Here is a 9,347-nt window from a genome sequence, read left to right as displayed (position 1 = left end):
GTGTGTGTGTGTGTGTGTGTGTGTGTGTGTGTGTGTGTGTGTGTGTGTGTGAAGCCCTAGCTGGCCTTGAACTCACAAAGACCTGTCTGCCTCTGCCTCTGGAGTGCTTGGAGTAAAGTAAAGGTGTGTGCCACCACCACACAGCCTGGAATCTATCTAATTCCTAAATTGTTTTCAGATATAATTTACTTTTAATAAAATTACTTATAAACAACACAGGATCTAATCTAGTTTGATTGTCTATCAAGACCCAGACCTCTAGAACAGAGGTTCTCAACCTGTGGGGGTCTCCACTCCTCTAGGGGTTGCATATCAGATATCCTGGATATCACAACAGTTGCAAAATTACAGTTATGTAGTTGCAATGGAAATGTTATAGTTGAGGGCCAACACAAGGAACTGTATTAGTATTAAAGAAGCTCAGCATTAGGAAGGTTGAGAACCACTGCTCTAGAAACTTATGTCCCCCTCCTACTCAATCCCATCCACCCAAGGGACTGAGTGGAAATCAAAGCCAGACACTGTGACAAAGACTTGTAATTCAAGCATTTGGGAAATGGTGGCAGGAAGATCAGACGTTCAAAGCCTCCTCAGTCACTAAGTTTGAGGCCAGTTTAGGCTACATAAGACCTGCCTATGAAAAAGCAAAAACAAAGTATTATCAATCCAATTTCTGTTGGCACATTTTTTAAAATCTATTTTATTGGGTTCTTATACCCCTACCTGCCTTCCCAACCCTTATTCCACCCTAATCCTTTCAAAACCCCCAACACCAGGTAGGAGAGAATAAAGTAGAGGGGAAAGAGGTGTAGACCACTATAGCTACTTCCTGCTGATTAGGGACTTAAGAGTTCCTTCAGGCAAGTCCAATCTTCATCATCAGAATATCCAGCAGTTCAACAAACCAGCGCTAGCAAACCCTGCAGCAGCTGCAGCAGCAGGGACAGCAACAGTAAGAGTGAGGAGACACCACAGGCCTTCTGGGGCTCTCCCATTTATACTCCTTCCAGACTCCCAGAATTAAACTATCTGCAACCGGCAAAGATCACATCCCTACTAGTTGACGAGGCAAATCATAATCACCTGCTGTGAAACAGACTCTTATCCCACACCTAGGACTAAAACAAAACTGTAACTAGGTTTTTAAAGAAAGCAAAACTTTCACTACAAACTTCTAATGTTATGGGTTAGTTTTGTGTCATAAATAACATGATCCATTTTCTAACTTTTCACTCTCCATATCTGTAAGGTTCATCTTTATTACACAGTGGCTCGTTCCTTTTTATTGTTGAAGAGCCTTCCATTATATGTATATACTAGCTTATCTTCCTAATGACAGACATCTGGACTGTTTTCAGGTTTGATTATTATGAGAATAATTTTATAAAGCATTCTTGCACATAGCTTAGTTGTGGAAATTTTTGTTTCTTCTGAATAAATACCTTAAAATGAAACTGTGACCAAATGAAATACTTGGTCACAAAACATTTATGTCCAACTTTCTAAGGATTTCTTAAAATTTCCAAAGTGATTAAATCATTTTACACACCCACCAACAGTGTGTCATACTTCTAGATAGGTACTGTTTGAGAAACTCTGCCTATGCTACATCCTTTCAGATCTCCAAACACCCTTCTACTACTTAAGGAACTTTGCAGATGCACAAGAACTGCTTCTTGCTCCAGTTTCTACATTGCTTATCTTCTGGTACCTATTCATTCCGCAAACACCATGAAGAATGAGAAAAGGCTGGGCTAGTCAGTGTACTGGCCTGGAAGAAGTACCAGCTTTAAGGAACTGAAGAGTGAATGTTACTGGAAGAAGCAAAAGTGGCAAAACAAGCAGCCAGAGAGGTAGCAGAGGAAAGCAGAAGGGGTCTGGTTTCTCAACAGAGTGCTTCCGGGAAACTTAAAATACTCTATTTAGAAAAGAGGGGTGACTCTTATGCTCTGGGAAAGGTGGGATAGAGACAGATGTAAGTAAAAGTAGAGCATGGTATAAGGCCAATGTTCCACTGAGTATGAGAATGGCACTGGGGGTAGTGGGAATAGGATGAAAGAAGTAAGGAGTTATAATTATGGACCCGAAGAAATTACTCCACAGTTGAGAGCACTGGCTTCTCTTCTAGGAGACCTGAGTTGGATTCCCATAAAAGATGTCAGCTTATAGGGCTGGAGAAATGGCTCAGTGGTTAAGAGCACTATCTGCTCTTCCAAAGGACCCGGGCTCAATTTCCAGCACCCACATGGCAGCTCACAACTGTCTGTACCACCAATTCCAAGGGATCTGACACCTTCACACTAAAGCACATAAGATAAAATTAAATAAATTAAAAAAAAAAAAAAAGACAACAGCTAACAGCTGTCTGTAAACACTCATTCCAGGCAATCTGATGCCCTCTTCTGGCCTCTGCAAGCATCAGACACACATCTGGTACACAGACATACATGCAGGACATGCACATAAAATTAAAATTTAAAACAATTTTTTTAAAAGGAAGTTATATACTGGAAATAGTACTGACAGTAACTTGGTGATAAATTATCAGTGATAAGACTGTGACTAAAGAAACTGGAAAGGTAGTTTTCCCCATTGGGGGAAAAGGGGACCTGTAGAAAAGTTAATCCAAATACTGAAAGTAGAATTATGTCTTTTTGTTTTTGCGCACTGTGGATAGTCACTGTGTATAGTGACTAGTCAGAAGAACTTAGGGGAGATTATTCATGGTGCCTTCTAAAGGCTTCAAGGATAAATGCCTGTTTCTAATTGTCTTAATAAAAACTGCACAGGCCTAAGAGTGGTGGATTATAACTGTAAGATCAGCACTCAGAGGAGGATCATCAAGTTCAAGGATAGCCTGTGGTACAAAAGACCCTGTTTCAAAACCAAAACCAAAAAAAAAAAAGGCAGGCAGATGTCTTATTGCAAAAAACATCCTTCAGTATGTTTATAGTTAGCTTCAGACTGCGGTGGTGAACACTAGGGATTTCTGTATGTCTGGCATCTTGCTAGCTTTCGCTTCAAAAAAAAGGTCCAACTGAGTAGAACCAGGGTAGAAGGATGTGTGAGAAGCAAGGGCAGCTATAAGAGGCTCTGGCAATGGATAACATAGAACAAGCCAGTCAAAGCTAGGAGGTTCATCTTCTTTGCCAGCCTGCCTTTTGCTTTCCTTTTCATCTATGACTACAGAATTTTAGAGCCAGAAGAACACACCCTCCCCACCCCCCAAAAAAAAAAAAATCAACGGGGGGGGGGGCTGGAGAGATGACTCAACAGTTAGGAGTGCTTGCTGCTCTTCCATAGGACCTGAGTTGGGTCCTTAACAACCACATCAGGCAGCTGACAACTACTGCAACTCCAGCTCTAGGAGATCCAGCACCCTCTTCAGCCTACACAGGCACCCACACATACAAATAAGTAACACAATCTTTTAGAAAAGAAATAGTCTAGTTTAACCTTTTGACTTTGCAGCTTAGGGAAAAAAACTGAAGGGATGGTGACTTTCCACTGATAGTCAAAGCTGGGACCCTGCTCTGTCAGCCAGGTAAAGTGCTTACCATGTAAACATGAATCCATGAATCTGATCCCCAGTACCCACACAAAAGCTCAGCACATAGCTGTTCTCCACAGACATGTGCACCTGCATACACACACATCACATACACACACACCTCTAAGTTTTAAATGTAACCCGATTTTTAAAAAAAATCACCAAGGCCTGTAGGATGGGGTATGCACACCTTTTATCCTAGCACTCAGGAGGCAGAGGCAAGTGATTTCTGTACGGTCTGGCAGCCTCCTCTTTATGGCCACAAAGAGAGACTTGGTCTCCAAACAACTCCATGCAGTTCCAATCTGAAGAAACGTCATCACCAACATAAAGCAGTGTGAACAGTGTCACTGTTACCTTTCACAAAGACGGTGTTGGCTTTTAGGTCCCACCAGCTGGCTCTCATCCTGATTATGTCTTGATCCACAATGTATAAACATGGGAAAATGCTCCCTCACTTAATGTTTATCAACTGTTCAGTTAGAGGCCTCTTAGATAGATGTGGGGCTAAAACTGGGCTCTAGGATTCAAAACAGTTAATGACCCAGAAGGCCTGAGTTCTTTTAGCTCCACACCTGTTACAGGACAGCCCTGGTTTCATTTCTATGACTTAAAGTATGAACTATTACTTCGGAAACCTGAAGAATATTCACTGTGCCTGATAAAAGCATAGCTCTTGTAAACTGCAGCAGCACATCCTAGCAGTTGGAAGGTGGAAGCAGGAAGATCAGGGACTCAGGGTCATCTTCAGCTACATAATGAGGATGAACCAGCCTGGGCTACATGGGGGTAAAGGGGGAGGAGGAGTAGAGTTTCTTGAGAAAAGCAAGGGTCCTACTTCCCCAGGTATTTCCTTGATTATTGCTTTAGCTGGACAGATAAATGAGGAACAGGTTCTGTGTGTTGTTTTGTATAAGGGAGAAGAAAGCATGTTTGTTGCAAAAAGCACATATTTATTGGTGATAACAGACTATGAGAAGGGAACATCACTTCCTGGTAGTGGCCTTGGGTCGTCCGTGTCTCCCCCCCCACACGAGGTTCAAGGCCAAAGTAAATTACTTAACATTATTTTTTGCTTACCCTACAGATTAAATCTGACTACCTATCTGACAGAGATGTTTACAAAAACAGGGACCATCTTTTAAACCACTCTGAAGTAGCATTCTAAGTCACTATCACATTGAGCTTTTCTTTCTTTTCCAGATAGGCTTGCTCACTGTGTAGCTCAAGCTGGCTATAAACTCCCAATCCTGCTTCTACTTCATGAGTTCTGAGATTACAGGCAGCACCAACACATCCACCTAATATTTTTGGTCTCTTTGTAGCTATTACCACATGACACTCTTATTTACTGTTTACATTCTATTTCCAGAGTGGTTCCTTCTCTATCTGGCCCACCACTGCATCTTCCATGCTTCAGAGCAGCCCATAAACACCTGGCTAATGCAAATTGCAAGATGTGCACAGGAGGATCTTAATCAACATTCAGGGATGTAATGTTCAAACAAAGAAACCATCTTCACATGTGCTGACAGTCATGTGTCCCAAGCTTACAGAACAGCTTACAATAGGGGCAGTTTCCCCTATTGTAGTTAGTATATTCTCATTCTTCTGTTTTGTTTTGTTTTTTGTTTTTTTTTGGGGGGGGGGTTGTTTTGAGTTTTGGTGTTTTTTTTTTTTTTTTTTGAGACAGAGTTGTATTATATAGCCTTTGCCAGCCCGGAACACTTACGTAGACCAGGCTAGCCTCAAAGTCATAGTGACCTGGCTGCCTCTTGACAGTACTGGGACTAAAAGCATGTACCAGCACACCCAGCAGTCTCCTCTTCTTCTTTTTTGTTATTTCTTCTATTTATTTTTTAAATTTATTTATGTTTGCCTGAATGTATGTCTGTGTGAGGGTGTCAGATCCCATGGAACTGGAGTTACAGTTTTGAGCTGCCCTGTGGGTGCTGGGATTTGAACCCAGGTCCTCTGGAAGAGCAGACAGTGCTCTTAACTACGAGCCATCATCTCTCCAGGCCCCAATCTGTTCTTAAGTCCATAACAACCACCAAATGAGGCCAGTTATACCAACAACTCCTATTACGTAGCACATCTTTCTGCTAGTCCTGTGCATTACGTCAAAGCAAGCATGGCCCTAATATAGGAAACTCTGAATTTTTCTTATCATCATGAGAACCTTTTCACCTACACTGTGGATACCATGGTCATGACAAGATTCTTGAGAAGCTTAGGGATGTAGCTCAGTGGCAGAGTACCTGCCTAGCACAACTAAGACTCAGCTCTCAAGAGCCTAAAACTAAAAATACTCCCCCCAAGAGGAAGTAATACTTAAGGCGTAGTGGGAAGAGTCTGTTTTTCATAAATGTATGTCAACAAAGTCCCACTTGGCCCAAGTGAAAGCAATCACCACATGGTTCCTGTACGCTGTAAAACCGAAACACAGGCAACAAGAAAGACAACCTTTAATTTGTAGGCATTGTCTTGCTTGCTCTTTCAGCTGATAACATTTTCAGCTCAAGACAGAATGGCAAAACTAGGTAAGAAAGAGGAACTTTACAAAAGAAATCTTAGGCATACCAGAAAAAACTGGCCAAGTATGAGAAAACTGAAAATTCAGAAAACTCCCAAGGGTCACAAAAATCACTTTCCAGTATTTCTCCCAGGTCCTGATTTCATATTTACCAGTTTTGTTGTTGTTTGTTGTGCTTTTTTTTCTTTAAGAGCCAATAGAACAGAATGACAGCAGGAAGATACATATTTTAGGGCCACACATATTACTAGCTGATCTGCACCTTCAACAGGCACTGAGTTAAAAGGAACCCAGTAACAAGTTTTGAGACTAATAGAGTTATATCCAAGCCCCACCTCTTACTAGCTCTATGTATTTGTGAAGAGAAGCAATGAGGAACTCTCAAATCTACTGGGTAGACATTTTAAGACAGTTTATAATTTGTTGGCCAAAGTCTATAGCTTGTTTTTTGTTTTCTGTGCAAATGTTAGCATCCTTTCCTATCTCTAAGAGAAAGTAAAACCCACTGAAAAAGCCCAGTTCTAACTTCTTGATCAAAATAGATCACTTCAACTACATACACCTCATTTTACATAGTTAAGAAAAACTACTCTGCTAAAATATTTTAACACCAAGGTAAGTCTATCTTAGCAATGTAAGATCCCCCCCACACACACACACATACACACAGAAATTACCTCACTAAAGTCTTCTAGTATTTTTTCTTCACAAGCTATAAAACAGACATAATTAATATACACGAGTGTGATAGGTACTTCCAATTTGAGTGACTGGAGCTTTTTCAAGTCATATACTAAACACAGGTCATAATTCAAGTCCTAATAGTATTTCATATTTTGGAAATTCCAAATAATTTATCTGTGAGTCATATGTGTCTCATGTGATAAGCCTGATGTTAACATAAAAGAAAACCTCTATTAACACATATACAAGATTGACATTATGACCCCATTCCCTCATCCATGTTAAGACCATTTTTAAACTATGCAGAACAAATAAAAAGATTATCTAAGGAAGACACAGTGAACTGGGTGCGGTACACAATGACCTATGATCTCAGGTGAATATAATCTGCAGGCAGAAGGATCACTGAAATTTCAAGGCCAGTCAGGACACATAACCAAAAAATAAAAAAAGGCACAGGATGCCACATTAAGCATATGTACCTCGGATATTACAATTCTAAAAGTCTAAGGCAAACAAGAGCAAAATATGAGGTTGGTCTGGAAGTGCTTACCGTTCAAAAGCATATGGCCCATAGCCCTCACACACCAGAAAAATCAGAAATTAATTGGGGCTTTTCAGCATCTGCCAAGATGCATCCTGATAGCACTAAGGAATAAACCAGGGATGCAGATAATTACTGCATCCTGAGGTGGATGTTAATTCCACTAGCCGACTCCAAGATCGAAGTTGGAATGTTCAAGTTAGCCAGTGCCACCTAAAAGCACTCTGAAAAGCATCCCTTCCCAACATGGAAAGGGCTTCCAACAAAACTAGACCTAATCCTCTCACTCACATTTCTCAATTGGCCAGTGTTTTGTGTTTTTTTTTTCCCCTGAAAACTCTACAACAAAGAAAAAATATAATAACGTGCATTCACCATAGGCTAGACTGCTATTAATAGTGTGCATTTTCTCTTCAGAAGTACAGCGAAGCACTGGCGATTTGAGGAAAAATTACCCTGACCAAGCTATTTTTCAGTCTAGTAAGGCACATCTTATATTCCTCAAAAAAGTTCCTATGGTCAAAAGGAGAGCGAGACACACGAGTGGGAGAGCCACCAAACCAAACTCAAATAAACCTTCCAAATGTCTGGCCTGTGAGGGAGTCTTTAACAGAAGTGTATTTGAGGCACTGAGAGGGTAGGTAACTTGCCCAGGGCTACAGTTTATTTGGTGACCAGGCTGGAAGTGCCTTCCTAGGAATTCAGTGCAGTTTCCCCAGCCGCCGAGGCCACCCCGTGTAAAACGTTTCATAAAACTCTTCACTAAGGCTGTTAGCATAAGGGTCCAATTATCATTCAAAGATCAGCCTGTTAGATAATAGCTCAAAAATTCCATCCATTTTATAGCATTTACTAGAGTCATCTAATCTCTGGAAGGGAGAAGGCAGGGCTCCGGGAGGAACCCCTAATTCTGATTCGTCCCCCAAAGGAGACGGGCAAGCAACACTGGTGTCCGCACCCACAATCCGTGGAGGGATCCTCGGCTCCCCCTGCCCCCGCAAATACACAGTAAATTCCACTCCCATCGCGGCACACTCAAGACATTCCACCTCCCGCCGCAGGCCGGAGAGCGAACTCTCCTTAAAACCACCACTTTTCCGTGAAAATAGGGACTCGGGGCCTCGCCTTCCCACTTCCCTGCCCCCGGAGAAGAGAGCTCCTCCGTGGACTCCGCGAGACCCCACACGCAGCCCTGCTCACCACGGCGGGGGAGGGGAGCGGAGAGCACCCCACACAGGAAGTGCATCCTGCGCCCCGAGCTCGCGCCCTGCCGCCGGGTACCTGGCCCCGGCCGCCCGCCCCATCCACATGGCCTCAGGTGTCCGTGCGGCCGACCCCGCGGCCCCTGCCCGGGCCGCTCCGAGCCCGGCCCTCCACCGCGCGCGCCTCGCCTCCAGCCCGCGGCGAAGGGGCCGGCAACGCCGGTCCCCGCGGGGCTACCGGGAGCGCGGACCCCTCCGCACCTCAGGCCGCCACGAGCAGGTATCTCCGCCCGCAGCCCGAAAGCTGCCGGGCCCCGTCAGCCTGGACGCTGGGCCCGGGCCGTTGACCCCCTCAGCAGCCCACGCCGGTCCCCCCGGCCCCCTCGGCGACTCCCGAGGCTCGGCACTCGCAGGGCGGGCCGGGCCACGACCCGTGCTCCCAGCAGCCAGGGTGCGCGGCGGGGCCCGCTCCCGGCCCCCCTCGAGGCCGCCCCCTTCCTCAGGCCGGGCGGCGGTTACCTGCAGGAGCCCCCCGGCCCGTCCCTCGGCCTCCGCCGGCGCTGGGAGGGGGGGGGGCGGCGGCGCGGCGCGGGGTGGGGGTGGGGGCGCCTCCACCGCCTCCAGCGCGGACGCCCGGGCCGACGGCGGGGCGGGCCGGGGCCGCGGCCCCTGGAGGCTCGCTCCGGCCCGCGCGCTCGCTCGCTCGTTCCCCGCTCCGGCGCGCCTCAGGGAGGGCTCCCCCGGCTGAGGCCGTGGCCGCCTCGCAGGGGCCGGAGGCGGCTCGGCTCCGGGTTTTTTCTCTCCATTCTCCCAACACACAGGAAATAACAG

General features: G+C 45.1%; 1 protein-coding gene across 5 annotated transcripts in view; it reads right to left on the bottom strand.

The window, feature by feature from the left end:
* Tcf20 (transcription factor 20) overlaps nt 1-9,347 on the bottom strand; it is a 136,194-nt gene that overhangs the window by 71,001 nt on the left and 55,846 nt on the right. For 3 of the 5 annotated variants that reach the window (XM_055626851.1, XM_055626852.1, XM_055626853.1), the window contains exon 1: nt 9,036-9,098. The exons of 1 other annotated variant lie outside the window; for it this stretch is intronic. The gene's annotated coding sequence lies outside the window, so the exon portion shown is untranslated. Of the gene's footprint in view, nt 1-9,035; nt 9,316-9,347 lie in introns of those variants that run through there. One more of the 5 variants, XM_055626855.1, reaches the window with a different exon arrangement.

This window comes from Psammomys obesus, unplaced genomic scaffold, assembly GCF_907164565.1.
Source record: "Psammomys obesus unplaced genomic scaffold, mPsaObe1.curated_primary_1811, whole genome shotgun sequence".
Taxonomy (NCBI): Eukaryota; Metazoa; Chordata; class Mammalia; order Rodentia; family Muridae; genus Psammomys; species Psammomys obesus.
Note: the sequence above shows the minus strand (reverse complement) of the source record. Positions and strands in the feature narration are given on the sequence as shown.